Here is a 17,301-nt window from a genome sequence, read left to right on the forward strand (position 1 = left end):
TAATTTGACTTCCTAAATTAGCATATGAACACTGCAGTTTCTGATTGGTTGGAATATAGGGTATTCTCAGACGATCTGGCACAGCTCTGGGCAGATTGAATGTATACTTTTAATTGAATTCTCTTTTTATTTTTAAATTCCAGAGCAGAAGGAGCCTGGCTACCAAAATAACCCTGCTTTCCAATCAGTATTTGAGAATGAAAAATTGACATAGGCCATCATTTATTCAATATGAGTTTATATCATGTCCTCTGATATGAGCTATATATTCAGATTGGGAATGGGAGAGGTTTTTTGGTTAAAATGTGACAGTTTTGTGACTGTTTCTGTTCAGGTATAGATAGGTATAGGATCGAGAATAGGATGTATTGATCGGGTTGAGAACTGGGAAAGCATACTGCAGAGAAGCAGTGCAGTGAATGATCTATTGGCTTTAACTGAGTGAGCTCACTGAGAGGTCACTGAAAGGTCACTGAGGCTCTTCATTCAGGAGAGAGCAGCACTGCTGGAGCTTTTGGAAGATGACAGGAGGGAGCCTCAGAAGCTGATGCCGGTATCCTTGCTGCAACGTGCATGGAATAGAAAGAATGAGAGGGAGAAAGGAAGAAGAGAGAGGGAGGGAGGGGAGAGAAAAGGGAGAGGCAGGAGAGAACATTTTAGGGAAAAGATGAAGCCCTGTTGATGAGGTGGGAAAAGGAGCTAAAAAGTGAACCCCAAATGACAGTATCTGAGTAACAGCCCAGACATCAAATAGACCGGATGATAGGGGACAGGGATGCTTGCTGCAGAGTTCAGCCAGTGCTTGGTAAGCACCTATGTAGTGGACACAGAGTGACTCTGAAACCAGAAGAGTCTTTAAGGAGCTCAGGCAGATTAGAGGTGCTGCCATGGAGCAGAGACATAGCTTGCCCTGAGATTAGCTCAGGGACCCAGGCATGGTCTGAGGATTGCAGGGTTGCCCCTGCCTGAGGCTGTAGAATACCTCAAGCTCTTGTTCTTGTAAAATAGTAAGAAGCACAGCCCTCTAACTCCTAATGCACATCATGCTTTGTAGAAAAAGAATGCAAAGGAGCCACTGGGAATGGACCTGGTTTCTAACTTTTTATTTAGCCAGGCCCTGTCTCCCTCTTCAGACGTTGCCAGTGGTCTATTGCATCAGAAAGTGTTCACCAGGCAAGTCTGTGGGCCCTGAATATCCAACTCAGTTTTCTATTGCATCACTGGACTTAGCATGAGAGTAGGGTTTAGTCATTTAACAGGCCCCCTTGAACAAACCTTGCAGCACTCTGTGTGTGAAGTTTTGTTGATTATAGTTACTTTGAGACACACAATATTTTTGTTAATGTATAGCTTTGCTTTGAGACAGGGTATGTAGCTCAAGCTGGCTTGGAAGTTACTCTGTAGTCCAGGCTCACCACAAACTTCTGATTCTCCCAAATTAACCTTCCATGTCTGGGGCTTTCAGGCATGCACCACCATACCTGTCTTACAGTAAATAATGTTTAAAAGGAACTTCATAGGTAGGTACATTTATTATCTCCATTTCTGGCAGGGTCCCTGCTACATGGTAAGATTAAGCAGTTTGCCTGAGATCCACATCTGTATCAGATGCTCAACCTCATAGACCCTTAAAGCCTCTGACAGCAATGACACCTTGACCCAGCTTTGAGAAGAGGTGGCAACTTCCAGACAAAATCTCCATGAGTATCTTTACTATGTAAGTGATGTTTCCAACACCCATGTGTACTGGCAACCTGCTCATGTCTCTATTTGACTATGATCACTTTCTTCTTCCTCCTTTCTTCTTTCTCTTAAAAGAAAATCTTTGTTGCTGACTATTATTTTATGACTATCATATAGGAGAACATTGTCACCAGAAAGACTTTCCTTGAATGAGAAAGTGGCTGGACAAGGGTTTCAGAAGGGGGAGAAGCAGGTGGTGTTTTTGGTTGTCTTGCATATCACTATCAGAGGATGGCAATGGCTTTACTTTCTCTATTCTCTCAAGTTTTTTAGTTGAGCACAACTTGGAAGAGAATCCATCCTTTCCCTTGTGTTGGGCGGTCTGTGGCTAACACCGTCAACAATACGTGCTGTGGTCTAGGTAGTCCATCTGGTCAAGCCCATGGAAATTACAGGTGTAGAGGCATTGAGTAGGGGACCACATTCTTCAGTGGAATTGTTTTTCACATATCCTCTCCAATACCTTAAAAGAAACAAATGTTCTTTCCTGCTTCCAAGATTCTGACCTTCCTTGAGTATATTTAGAGTGAATAAATAGATACTGACCCCAACCACAATCACTCATGCACACTCAGATACAGTAATTTTAAGAGGATAGTAATCTGAATCCTCAGTTCCTGTCATGATTAGCAACACTTGCTTAAGCAGAAGGCACGCTATGACTTTCATTGTAATGAGGAATCACAGGTAAATACTCTTTCCCTTCCCAAATTTCTTTTCCATAGCACAACTTAAAATTACCTGTATACCTTCCTTGGGTGTGGAGTGGATACCTGCATCTGTGTGTACAATGCTTTCCAGTGGGATTTACAGAGAGCCACAGGCAAGAAAGACGTCATTGAAAAAAAAAAGAAAAAAAAAATGCCCTGACTCAGGGCAAAAGATATGAGAAAAGTCAGCCACCTAATTAGCTTCCCATCACCAGTACACTGAGATCTAGAGCTGAGAGGCCAGATCTGGGTTACAAGCTGGTGGCATAAAACTCAATATAGACACGGAATTCAGGCTGGGATATGTGGCCTAAGCTCAGCCGAAAAGTAGCAAGGTATATAAGAGTCACAGTAATCTCATTATGTTAATGATATTAAAAGCATACTGTAGCTACTCCCCATCAAAATTTGCCCTTCATCCTCATAAGCACTTACTCTCAATGGTCTCAGACATATTTACCTCCGTGCATGGAAAACCAGGAGCCATTTTGATGCCTCACTAAAGAGCTTGGAGTTTTACCAATTACGTTTTTCTGGGATGTGCCTATTGTTATAGTCTCATGAAGTGTTTCAAGGGTCCATCTACTCCTCTAAACCATCTCCGAATGTGTCCCCTGCTTAATGAGTGTTCTCTCTCCTCTGGGTTATAGCAACACCTTCGGAGGTGTTCTCTGTCCTGCCTGCCCCCCCGGCTAGTCTCCCAATCAGGACAGAGAATCTTTCTGAAATGTACATTTTCTCCAGTCCCTTAAATAGAACTCAATCACATAGAGACTCAAATTCAATTAGCATGGCCTAGAATTCCTTGTGCTGTGCTAACGTCACCTCACTCCTGCACAGCTTCATCCTTTACGTTTTATGCCAAATGGACTTTATACACAGTCAGCAACAGCAGAAAACATGTTCTTCTCAAAACACACAAGGAACAGTCTCTGGGGTTGGTCACAGAAAAGGCCATAATAAATTTAGGAATCTGGAAAACATAGTTTCATGAGAGTAGGTATTAGTGGGAGGAGTGATTTCAGAAAGTTCATAAATATGTGAAAAGTTAAACAATCCAGAGCAACTGATATGTCATAGAAGTGAGAAATTAAGAAAAAAAATCTTAGACAAAAAGCACAAACAAGTAAAAAAAAGGGGGGGGACACACTACAATGAATGGAAGCATCAAAAGCAGTTACGAGAGTGAAGTTTAAAGCAGTCAATGTTTGTATCAAAATGGAGGATTCCAAATGCACAACTTAAAGTTAAAACTCAAAAAACCCTAACTGAGAAAAGCATAAAATTAGCAGGAGGCAGAAAATAGTCGGTGTCAGATAGAAAGAAATGATGCAAAAAGCAGAAGAGTAATAGAAGTCTTAATAGGGGAGCCGGCCCTGAGCTAAATGCATCAGTGTGCCTTTAGCTACACTAAGAACCTCACAGAAAATCAGAAATGTGAGGAGGAATTAGAAGAGCCACCACAAGGACACAAAAGAGGTCACAAGAGGCCTCAGTGAAAACTTGTGTGCACGTTTGATGGAAGTGGATAAATTCCTCGTGATGTACAGCCCTCCAAGACAAAATCAGGAGAAAACAGGAAATCAAACCGTACCAGTAATGAGGACAGTAAATTAGTGATGAAAAATCGCCAATGAGGCATGATTGCCCACAGCTGGAATCTCAGCACTCTGTAGGCTGAAGCAAGGCAGTCAGGAGCTCAGGTATCTCTCAGGTTCTACTGTGTTTAAAGTAGGTCAGAGCTATATGAAGCCCTGTCCAACAACTTTTTAAAATAGGATCTCCCATCAAAGACAAAGATTAGCCCAGAGAAAATGAACACGTAATGCTGAATTCTATGAAACACCCTAAAAGAATTAGAACCAGTCCTCTCAAACGCTTCCCAAAAATTAAGGACACCAAGGCCACACAGCTGTCTGTGATCGGGGCTGCAGCCTGACGCTAGGTTGATGTTCATAGGCTGTGCTGCTTCCTTCCGGGGCCATACACCTTCCGGAGCCATCCCTGTCTTAGTGTTCAGCTCTGCCACCTAAGGCTGTGGTGATGCCCAGGTCCGTGTTGCTGCAGAGGATCATCTCTGGGTCCCTGTTCCCACTGTAGCTGGGTCCGTGTTGATGCCTCTGGCCTGTGTTGCCACTGAATATTGTGCAGAGGTCTGTGGTTTATGCTGTGGCTTCAAGCGATGTTGTTGTCTGTGATCCCAGCTGCATCAGGGGGCTTTATCCGGGTCCATGGCTCTACTGCAACCAGGAGTGGTCTATTCTGATGCCTAAAGCCATGCTCTGATGATCTATAAAGAACAAATAAGGTTCTTTTTGCAGTGATATTGATGACTACAGAGGTACAGTTGATAAAGAAAGACAAGGAAGACTTCTTTGATAACCTTTACCTTCATCCCAATTCCCATCCCCCAAACCAGTTACAGCCCAGATAGGAAGCCATCAGAGAGAACTCTTTCAAACTTCCATAGAATGCTGGGGTGTTGTCCTCCACAGTAAATGACTTCCAGCTGGGATGTGGGAGGAGACGAAGCCAGCTCTGTTTAGGGGCAGGCCACAGAGAATTTGGCCTCCTCAGTGAGAATACAGACAACACAATTTGGAATTTTTTTTTCCCTAAGGGCGGGGAGGTAACTAGGGTTGAGAGGGGACAGAGGAAGACTGAGAAGCAAATGAGATGTGGTGTATGATGTGAAATTCCCAAAGAATCAATAAAAATATTGTGTTGGAAAAAAAATTACCGGACATTAATATGACATTCCAAACTCATTTTCTAAGCTCAATATTTTTGTTCTATGAAAGCTACAAAAGGATGCTGTAAGAAAAGTATAAGCCAATACCCATGATATATAGATAGATAGATAGATATAGATACTAAAACCCTTACTGAAAAATACTAGAAAATTCAATAACATGTTAAAATATTATTTACCACAATAAAATGATTTATTCCTGGTTCAGCATATGTAAATCAATAGAAATGAAATGCTGCATTCACAGTGAAGATTCTATCACCCTGCGGTGGTGAGCCTCCTTTTTATACTTAGATGGCACCACTAATGTCAGCTGTCCCATGAATGATAATGGCAGCGCAATCATATCATGAAAATAAAAAGTAGATTTTAAGAATATAAAAAATGAATAAGAAATAAGTGGATTAAAATATATCCTATGTTATGTATGGGAAGGAATAACATTGTTAAATTGTCTGTAAATATCCAAAGTAATCTACAGACTCGATTTACTGTGTATCAAAATCTCTTCATTATTATTGAGTAGAAATCTCTTAAAAACTTATAAGGAACCACAAAGGATGTAAAATGGTCAAAATAATCTTTGACCAAAACAACAAAGGACCAGCCAGATGTCTAACAGGCAAAGGAGCTTACTCTGCAAGCATGGTGACTCTTCAATCCACATAAAAGTGAATGGAATGAGCTAGCTTCACAAAGCTGTCCTCAGATCTCCACACACATGCCATGGCACTTGCTATACACACACGCACACACACACACACACGCACACACACACACACACACACACACGGGGAGAGAGAGAGAGAGAGAGAGAGAATCAGCTTTTAAAAATGAGAAGCATCATCTATTTGATTTGAAAATTGAGTACAAATCTACAGCCATCAAACAGCATGGTAAGCATGTAGGAACATACATAGAAGAAATCAATAGAACAGAGGATAGTGAGTATTAAACTCATACATGTCCTGTCAATCATCTTCAACAATCATGTAATATTTACAGTTGGGAAAACATGGCGTCTTCAGTAAATGGTGCTACAAGAACTGGATGTCCACTTTGCAGAACAAGCAACGCAACTAGAACCTCATCTCATATCATGTGCAGCAATCAACCCAAAATTAAATAAAACATTCATATATAGAACGTGAAACTGTTAAGTACATGAAGAAAACATGGCAATGTCCTGTAACTTCGCTCTTGGACAGTTCTTTTTTTTCTGTATGTGACTCTAAAGCACAGGCAATAAAAACAAAAATAGAAAAATGGGATTGTGCCAAATTAAAACCCTTAGCACAAAAAGGAAGTAATGTGCAAAGAGATAACCTATAAAAGAGAAGAAATGGTTTTCAACCTATACCTCAGATTAATAACTAATATCTGGACTCTATAAGATTCTCTAATAACTCAAATATATTTCAATAAATGACCTACTTTAAAAATGGACATAGGCTCTAAAGAATCATTTTTCAAAACAAGGCATAGGGATGTCTATTGGATGTATGAAAAGGGCTCAAAGATATTTAGTTATTAGATTGACTACTATCAGAAAGCTGAAGATAAGCAATGTTGATAAAAACATGGAGAAAGAGGAAGTTGTGTGTGTGACGGTGGTGAGACCATATATTTATACAAGTATGTGGGAAGCAGTACAAAGCTCCTCCAAAGAAATTTCAAAAATAGAATTATAACATGATTCAGCAATTTTCTGCTTTTTTGACTTATAATCAAAGGAACTGAAATCAGCACATCAAAAATTTACGTATACTTCTATGTTCATTTTGCCAGTTTCTACAATAGCTGAGATAAGGAAGCAGCCTAAATCTCCATTAGTGCATGAATGGAATTTGAAAATTCAGCACAGGTTCAACATGGACTACAATACAGCCTCTAAGAAGAAGGGATTTGCTAGTGGGGGTGGGGGTCTGGTCTTGGTGTAGATGACTGCTAACTGTTCTCAGTGGTGTCTGCTAAAACATGGGGTTGCTATGACCATTTCTTAAAGTAACAGTGAAGTTCATCAACTGACTCTTCATTCCATAGGACTAAAAAAGAAAAGAAGGAAATTGTGTCATCTGTAAGAAAATGGATGAAACGCATGGGACATTTCATAAACTGAAATAAGCTGGGCCCAGAAGAGACAAACACCTCTTTGTTACTTGTATGTGGAATATAAGCCTCTGAGAGTATAATTGCCATTGGAGGCTAGCCTGGGTGAATGAGGAAGAGGTTAAAGAACACAGAACCTTATATGTGTGAAAATAATTTCAAGGGATCTATTGTACAGCATAGTGGCTGTAGTTAATATGAATATACCATGTATTTGAAGTCACTAAAAGAGTATATTTCAGGTGTTTTTACCATAAAGGTAGAACTTCCACAAATGCATACATATATTAGAGTACCACGTGGGGCACCATAATTTTCACTTGCCAACTCAAAAGTGAGTGCACTGAGATGCAGTGACAGCTCACACATGGGAAGTAGTGCCCACCCGTTCATGCCACATTCCGCCGGATGCTTAAGTAAAAGCATTCTCAGATCAAGACCGAGTGCTCACACTATCAGTTATCCAACAGCGAGCTGTAAACAAATACAACCACAGACGCTACACCAAAACCATCGGCGTTCTGAAGCTGCTGTGCTGGAGACTGCAGGTCTCTCATACTGAGATGACGGTGCACAGCGCATCATTTACAGCAATTAATTGAAAAAGAGATAAATCAAAACCTGCCTTAGAAAATGCACAAAAAGAAAAGAAGGAGAGAGGAAAAACACCCATGCTGTTCTGTGGGCATAAAAGCAGAGCTAACTGTGAACATGAACCTGGGCCCCAGGCTTGCACACTGGCCCTTCTTTCTTCTGGTGGGCTCAGTGGCGCAGGGGCTGTTCTTGCCCTCTTGGCCTTTTGCCCAGCTTCGTGTGATAAACAGCAACAGCAAATGGGCCACTTTGGAAAACACGGCTTACTGTGCAGCTGGGGTCCAGTAAGACAGGCCAGGAGGAAATGACTGGCCATGTACTTCAACTCAAAGGCTGTACCCAGGACTAATAACTAATAGCCTAGAACACTTGTGAGATTTCAGATGTGTCTGCCTCCCCCTTCTGTTTCAGTTGTAAACTGGGCTGTGACCTCCTGTCATAACTTGGGTCTTTCCAACTGGAATGTTTTCTGGACCCTGCTCGTACCAGAGCCTCTTTTAATGACCACTCCTACTGTTGTGGCCGGGCACTGGGCCCACATCCCCAAACCTCTGCATCTGGAAATCCAGCTCCCATCTCCTGAGCAGACTTGTGGTGAGAATTGTGCAAACTCTGTGAGGTTAAACAGTTCAGTTTGTTCAATGGCCCTGGCCTGCAGAGGGTTCTCCAAATGTTTCCAAACCCCAGAGATTTATCACAATTATCTAACTTGTGAGAACAAGCTTGCTCATGAGAACAGCCCTTTCTCATTCAGCGGGAGCCTAAGAGTCAAGGCTTTGCTTTCTAAGGGCAAGTTTGTGCGTTGACTTCTGGCTGTAGATTTGACAAAGAAATGAAGAGGAACTTCAAATTCTTTCTGGGCTGGGAACACAGCAAAGGTTTCCAGTTGGGCTCAATTCAATGGTTGGATAAGATGATAGAGATCAGATAGTTCACTGGATGTAGGAATGAGATCCTTTGTACTTTGGCATAAGCTTTTAATGTGCTGGCACCGAAATTCACGTGCATTGTGGAGAGTGGAGTTGGGGCTTTGGGTCTTATGATTTACGTAGAGTTTGGAAAACATCTATAGGGGGTCTCAAGTTTGGAAACTGACTTCTTTACTTCCCTCCTCTGCTATAACTGGAAATAGATGTGTGATTCAGGTGACTGGCAGCTCCTCCGAGTAGAAATCTTTAGCTGCTCCGAGCTCTCATGGTGCCATGAGGATGAAAATGCAGCAGAAGTTCTCTGGGGTCTTTATTTGGGGATCTAATTGGGCCAATTATGTCATTCCTGTCTCTGTTCTTCTCACCCAGGATCTTTAGGGCTGAAACAGTAAAGAGTCAACTCCCGGGGTGTGGCATTGAAACACCTTTGTGAACGCTAATGGGTTTGCAGCCTCTAAACTCCCTAAGAACTCACCTTCCTGTCAGCCTCTCCGAACACATTCTCTCTAACTTTCGTTAAGTGAGCACTGCTGGGTTGCATGTTGGGCCCAAGCCTTTGTAGTTCTGTGGGAGATGCCCCTCGCTGGGACTTTTGATTTTCCCCAGAGCCTTTCCCACCAACACCCTTCTTCCTTTTTTGGCTGATTCACAAAGCTCCTGCTGAGAATCAACATGGAACAGCCCCCAGAGAAGGTTAGAAGCCTGTGAAAGATCTCAAGCTGTGCTCCCTAGAAATGGTCTATTAAAGCTCTCGATCTTTATCACAAGCTCATTGTAAGCTGATCTCATCACCCGCACTCCAGACACGCTGAGGGTGGCAGCACTGTGGGACCCACCTGTCTGACACCGCTGCTCTGTCTCCTGGAGTTAGGTCTTGGAGAAGGGTTAACAATGTCACTCTCACCTCACAGCTGTCTTTTCCAGGGTAGCAGGTGAGAGACCAAAAGATAAATGAGCAGCTATTAAGACCTAAAGTAAAGACCTACGTAAAGAAGTTTAGTAATGCCGGGAGGGGAAGAGCCACCTCACTGCATTCTTTCCCCACCCACTAGAGATACAGTTGCTAGGAAACTGGACCCTCCCCCTAGGGAGGGACACCTGGTCATTAATGGTCTGGGAACCTTCCTATAACTAATCAATTCAAAATGTAGCATTTTGACCAATAGATGCTTGCCAGGCAGGAATCGCCCCTGCCTTGGGCATGCTGGGATGGACCAGAATCTATATATCACCCAACTAACCTGGGTGCAGCGCGCTCAGCTCCCACCCCTTCGGCAGAGGGTGTTGTGGGCCCAAGCTGCACGGAGTCGATTCCTGTAGATCTTTTGGGGGCTCATGAACTGGGTGTAACACAGGAAGGTGGTACTTCTTTACCACAGGGGAAAACTTGCCTCAGTCTTGTTCATCCATTTGGTCCCAGGGTGAAGCAAATTTTGTTTGAGATTTTCATTGTATATATTCACTGTACGTGGTCCTGAGTTGTATAACAACGCTTCATCTACGCGTAACCTGCCCCTTTGTTCTTCCTTCTTCCTCATTCCTATGAGTTCCCTTTGATTCCCTAGATATTTTTAGCTCTATTTTCAATTTACCATGCATGATTTCTGTGGAAAATGTCATTAACGTTTCGGTGGGGACTGCATTGTTGAGTGCTTTTGGCTAAGTAACCACTTTCGCGACATTGATTCTTGAGAACCATGAGCATGAACTAAACCACACTGCAAAATGCAGAAACTTGAAAGCTGTTGTTCTTACCACTACTCTACTCTGTGCTACTACGCTACGCTAAACTATACTATACCATACAATACATACTATATTATACTATACATCCTATACTGTACTAGTTTGAAGTATCATTCAGAAACTCTACTTCTCTGTTGTTATTTTAAAACCAAAGTCAAACTATTAACTGGCTTCGGGAGTTCTCTAAGAATCGTGCTGGATGCAGTGCCTTACACTTGATGGGTACCGTGAGAATACACTGATTGCATGAATAAGTCCATTAGGACATTAAATATGATACATAATAAAAGGACCATATGTCAGGGTTAAGTTAAAATTCTGGACACAGTTAGGGGTCAGGAAGTGCAGTGACCATGCCTGCCTTGTGACATATGTAATACCAGCCCTTGGGATGCAGAAACAGGAGGTTCTTGAGTTTGGGGATCAACTTGGGCTACATAGCAAGACCTTACCATCAGCTGTTTACTTGGAGACTAAGAGGGCAGAGAAAGAAAGGCTACCCTTCCCTAAGGAGCCTAGCTCTGATGAAGCTCACTGTGATGTGTCCATATAGATTATTCATAGTTATTCTCTATGATGATTTTTTTATATCTCCATCATTACATTAAGGACCCTTTGAGCCCAGAGGCTGTGTCTTGTTGATTAATTTTACCTACCATACCTAGAAAGGCCTGGAATGCAGACTCTCAGTAATATGTACCTGAACTACCAAGTGCATAGTAGCATTTGAAAAGCAAGGCTTCTAAAATCCCAGAATGTTTTCAGCCCAGCCGTTCGCCAAAACTCATGTTATGACAAGGTCATTCTGTTCTGCTCCGTCCTACAGGAGTCTCCTGCATACTGTAATAGCCCTCTCATGCCACCTGATTCATGAGGCCTCCCATCCCTAAATTAATCCAGGGCTTCCTCTAAAATTGACCTTGATTAAGGAAGGCCTACCCAGGTAACGTCTCTGCTTTTAGAAGCCTAGCACGATGGCTCAGTTTTCCTTTGTTTGTTTGTTTTGTTTTCAGAATCTGTGAGCTCTTGTTTCTGTTCACTGCCCCAGCTCTGTCTCTCATCCTTCTCCATCCTTCTCCAGGTTCATAAGTCATGGGACTCATGGGATTTCGGCTCAACTTCTAATTTGTACTCCCTGTTTCTACGATGATTTGAAGGTCATATAAAATCATGTGAACTGCTTCTGCTAGGAATGGTAGACAGTGAGGGTTGTTACCGTGGTATTATGAGCTCCCTTTATGAAATATTATCTAGTCATTTGTTCTTTCTGTCTCATCACACTAGTTCTGTTGCCTTTTATTCCTCGCTTAATTAACATCAAGATCTAAGGCTATTCTCAGATTTTATTTGAGAAAAAGGCAGTTTTGAACATACTATTCTGGATAAAAGTGAATGGGTACCTCAAAAACTTGTATCTCTATGTTGGTACATTGTGGATATTTGTTTCATGAGTAATTATATATAAATTGATTTAAAATAAAAAAAAACATGTTTAACTATACTAAGATTTCTCCAAAGATGATTATTTCATGTGATATGTAAAATTTAGCATATATTTAATTAGTGTAGAAAGAAAGAAAAGGGAAGGTAGTAAAAAAGGAAAGGATAGCAGAAGGAAGAAAAGACAGAAGGAAGGAAGGAAAGTTGGAAGGAAGAAAAGAAGCAAGCAAAGAGAAAAGCTAACCTTTATGAGTAGCAGAAACATGTAAGACACATTTGACAAGAATATATTGTTAAGTTTAAGAGAGACTGAGATGGTTAGCAAACAATTGGATTTAGGATCTAAATCTCAAATGTAAGACCTGAGGCAAAGCTATCCTCTTGGCAGATTCAGCACATGCTTTGTAGTTGAAAGCATGGCTGTGACTACAGTTACCTTGAGAGGATTCAAGAAGGATGAGTCAGGGGAAGATTGGTTCTGGAGATAAATTGATATCTAAGTAGTAGACAGTAGAATATTCACCCAACAAATGAGAATATGTGTTTTTCCTTGAACACAGGTATGGTTCCAGACTCTTTCCCTGTGACCTGAATCACTAAGATTTCAAGATGCAGAACATTCCATCTCTCCTTCAACTGGGTTAAGTAAATGTTATTGAGTCATATGCCAAACAGCTGTGTCCTTCCCTGGTCCTGTTCCTCATCAGTATTCTGCAGGAAGCTTTGGCTTTTGCCAAGCCACTCCACCCTCCTGAATTACTCTGTTTGCCTCCTTGTCCACCTCCACATTTCCGTCCTGGAGCCTTTGACTTATTTATTATTCCTCAATCTTTATTTATCCACAATCCATTTGCTCTCCAGCACTTTGCCCAAGATTCCTTGTCCACACAGTCTTTCTCAGTCACTCCAGTCCATGATGACATGGCCATCCTCTGATGTTCATGGTTTTTGCTTCTTATGATGACTCGCTGGCTAGACTGCTGCTCCTCTGTGAAAGGAGCTGTTTCCAGGACACATATGTCGACATCCGTCATCTAGAGAAGATGTACATGGACTTACCAAATTCATTCTTTGTAACTTTAGGCTGGCCTGGGAGCAGAATGCCAGCATTGACGTGTATAGGCCAGTGTTCTCAGGATGAGCAGGAGGGCTACTGAATACTGAATAGTGTCATGTGACCTGAAAGAGTCAAAGCAGAATCTTGGCCTATATAACTCACCCAAACCTAAGGTTTGCACAGGTTAACTGTTAAGTCCAAAGCAGGAAGTCAGTGGAGAACAAGGCAAAGACTGGACATTGGTAGCCAGAAGAACCTCTTTTCTTTTTCTTTCTTTCCCTTTCTCTTTCTCACTTTGTTCCTTTATTTCTTAGTGTCTCATGTAGCTCAGGCTGTTCTCCAACTTGCTATGTAGTGTAGGTTGGTATTTGAACCACTGTTTCTACTGCTTCCACCCCCTAAATGTGTGCGTGTTTATATGCATGGCCATCATTCCTGGTTACACCAATCTGACTGTTTTCACATGAAGTAATGGTCATCTTTTTTATAATGCCAACCTTTTCAATTTTTTTTTCTTTTACAGAGTTTCATGTTGTCTAGGCTAGCCTCAGACTTGCTATGTAGGCAGTGCTAGCTTTGAACTCCTGATCCTCTTGATTCAGCCTCCCAAGAAGTTGGATTATAGGTGTACACCATCACACCCTGTGGTTTTTCTTTTTAAATAGAGTGATACAAATTGAGACTAGTGCACTTCTAATCCGGATCTTTCAGAATCTGTTGCCAGTACATACTGGTGATGGATGTGACCCTAGCTGTGGAAGAACAATGTAGGGGCAGCCCAGGTGGGGCTGTGCCATCTGCTCATTAGGAAAACTGATATAAAGCCTCTGGGCTGCAGCTATTCCCAAGGGCCCATGAGGCCATTGGCACAGTGTCATGAATTAGCCAGAAGGGTGGCTTTGAAGAGGGCTTGGGGCACCAGGCAGGTAGAAGGAAGTGTGTGGGGCTAGGGGATACAGGCACAGGAGCACCCAAATTCTCTGCCTACATCTCAGGACCCTCAGATCACACTGAGGGGCCCCTGGGGTTAGAATAAGAGGTCTGTGAGAAAATGCTGTTATCAGGGGCCAGAGCTGTCTTAAGCCCTGATAGTAAGGGCTGCATGTGTTTCTCCCTGTGAGCTGAGAAAAACAAAACAAAACATCTAGAGTTAGACAGATTTTCATTCCAATCTAGCTCCACCCTGACCCTAAGAGGCTAGTGCATTTTCCCTGTTTGTCTAGTGGCGTTACTATTGCCCCCCTCCTAAGACGTGTATGGGCTGGAGAGAACAGTTACCGGGAGGCGCTGCCAAGTGATTCAGCTGCCCATTAATTCATAATATTGTCAGAATACCAGCACTAAAAGAGAAAGGTGGCGGCAGGCCCAGAGAATACCACAGGACATGCTGCTCATTTGATGGAGATTACTTAGGGTAATGTGGCAGGGCCTTCCCAGACAGCCAGAGCTCAGTGTGCTCCCTGTGAACAAAGTGACCTTGAAACTAATGATGACAGCTAAGTTTGGGCTTCGTTTCACTGAGAGACTGTGGATACAGAGAGGAGATGAGGACTTAAATCTGTCTAGAAAAAGGCTTTGTGGAGGCAGTGAGTTAAGGGATATACAGTTTTTCAGGGTACATGTCATCAATAGAATGCATATGAAAGTGAGAGATGGAAAGAGTCAGTGCTAGTCAAAGAGCTTTCCTGCCCTTGGTACCCCTCCCCCAACTCACACACCAGCCAGCCTGCAGTCCTCAGGTGTACTGTAGGATTGGTGCCAAGGTACTTGATGACACCTGATTGAATTTGCTGGAAATCTTGCCTGTCTCTTGTCTATGAAAGGGCTCGTGTCTGTGCTGATAGCTTGGCGTTAAGGGGTTGAGGATCTTCATACCATGTCTGCAGCAAAATAGAGCCACACATCCTAGCCAGCCTAGTAGCTCAAGTTCACACGCTGAGTATTCCTCACACCAATACAAGACCCCCCTTTCAGCAGCCCTGTGGCCTTAGATATGTGTCTAAACTCTCTGAAGATTTTCGTGAGGCTTCTGCATGCTGTGCTGTGGGGGATGGAGGAGGTGAATCTTGTTTCAGATTCCCTGGGGACAGCTTAATGCTTGTTAACTTGATGTAGCCAATAATATTTCCCTTTGTTCTTCCAAGTGTCCAGTCTGAATGATAAATTGGCATCCTTCCTCATCTACCCTGTCTCTCTGCTAGGGGTGCTATGCAGGTGAAATGCATTAGCATTGTTTTCCTTAGGAAAGCTTAGTGGCGATGATCATAAAATGCAATAACTGAAGTTAACAGCAGAGAACATCTAGCTCCTGTAACTGAAAGTGACTATTTTTAATACAAGACCAGGGCTATGGGCTTGTTTCTATGTTGATATTGTTATTCATCATTGTAGGGGTAGGGTCATCATGATCATCATCAGCCCTCTTCCTCATACATCCCCTTTCGAAGCTACCCTGGAAACTTGGTTACTTTATTCATGACAGGACCACATGGCATTTAGAGCTAGAGTACTTCCCAGCTGATGCTGAACTCCTATAAACCCTGGTTTCTTGGCCACATAAACACACCACAAGGCTTTGTTAAAGCTACAGTAGGTTCTGCTACATGGAAATGAAGAGTGAATCGGGGAAGGGACTTCAGTGACCACTTCTAGCCGAAGCTACCTTTATCGTCAAAAACCCTTAAGATTACTTGTGGTCTTAATTTTCTCAAATGAACCAAGTGAACAAGCAGGGCTCAGTAATGTCCAGGATTGTGATGCATCGGGGTAAGATAATCTCAGGTAAATCTGACAGTTTGATGAAGGTGTGAGTCATGAGCCATGGCCAGCTGAACCAAAGGATCCAACCAGGCTGTAAGCTACACAGCGACTTTTGCCACAGAGGCTGGGAGGTTGGAGGATCATCTGAGTTGTAAAGGGAAAACCACTGTTTCCTCGTTCCTGGAGCTTCAGGCAGCAGGCTGCACAGCCTTGCCAATCTGTGGGTGGCCCTCTCAGACCCACGGGTCTGACATCAGTCCTAGATGGAGAAGCCCATCAGTGTAAGGTCGGGGAGTTATATAAAATAAGAACTTTCTTTTCTATACTAAAAACTAGAGGCTTCCAGGTAAAGGTCCCTCGATTGACCAGCTAGGCCAAGCTGAGATCTAGCGTGGCTGAACCAGTTCAGCCCATGACCTTGATGAAGTCAAATGTACCTCTGGGTTTGTTTTTGCTGAATAAACAGGAGGTACTTTTATGTCACATAGGAAGGGAAAAGAACAAAGCAGTGAGAAAAGGTAGTTTTGTTGGAATATGTTTCCTGTCCCTTTAGGTGCTGAGGCATGTGTTCAGAACCTACAGAAGGGAGGTGGAAGATCTCTATGCCCCGAAATGCTTTGTGTCTGGACTGGGATAGAATAGCACTGGCTGATGACATATGTGAAAGGCATCTCAATTAGTAGATGCCTGGCAGGGAGGAAAGTGACTAAGAGATGTGGGGTGAGATAGACAGAGCTTGGTTCTGGGGACTGAATGAGATTTGAAGCTTTGGTGCTTCCTGCCATATGGACAGTAGACCCTCTTACTGCTGTTACTCTTCGCTTACCCCTGGGCCAGGCACAGTGCTGGAAGATGCACCTCTCAGTTCTCAGCCTCTAAATGCTGAGTGGCTGGGAATGGGCTTCTCATCCTCACTCTTCAGCTGATAAGAGCGAGCTGGATATCGCCTACCTGAGAAATGAGAGTGGCAATGGTGAATGAGACCCCAGGACTGGATTGATCACTCTGCACTGTTGGTTTTCCTTTGTGTTGTTCACCCACAGAAACCTTTCCTAGAAGTAGGATATCTTTCCTTACAGTCTCGGGCTGTGGAAGAAGAAGCGCCCTTTGAAAGGGGTAAGGGGAGGTCTGGCTAGTCCCTGCTCTGCTGGAGGCGCTGTCCTGAGGTGGGTTTTTGGTTTTTTTTGTTTGTTTGTTTTTTAACACTGCTAAAAGCCAGGTAAGTTCTAGTCTGGTAAGGAGTAGACTGCAGCCACTGACCACTCCTGGGTGGCAGTGCCCTGGAGCTTCAGTGACACCTGTGCTATCCTGCAGATAATGTCCACATGATGTTGTGAGTTTTGGTGGCTACACATTAATCTCAAAAAGAGATCTTTGCTCTGATGAGCAATACTTGCTCTGCCTCTCTCTCTCTCTCTCTCTCTCTCTCTCTCTCTCTGTGTGTGTGTGTGTGTGTGTGTG

General features: G+C 42.9%; 1 long non-coding RNA gene across 1 annotated transcript in view; it reads left to right on the forward strand.

Annotated features, from left to right (window-relative positions):
• Positions 1-1,573: 1,573 nt before the first annotated feature.
• LOC132652392 (uncharacterized) overlaps positions 1,574-17,301 on the forward strand; it is a 70,314-nt gene continuing 54,586 nt past the window's right edge. Inside the window, exon 1 of the long non-coding RNA XR_009589926.1 lies at positions 1,574-1,717. This is a non-coding gene — a long non-coding RNA (uncharacterized LOC132652392). The remainder of the gene's footprint in view (positions 1,718-17,301) is intronic.

Source organism: Meriones unguiculatus, chromosome 1 (assembly GCF_030254825.1).
Source record: "Meriones unguiculatus strain TT.TT164.6M chromosome 1, Bangor_MerUng_6.1, whole genome shotgun sequence".
Lineage (NCBI taxonomy): Eukaryota > Metazoa > Chordata > Mammalia > Rodentia > Muridae > Meriones > Meriones unguiculatus.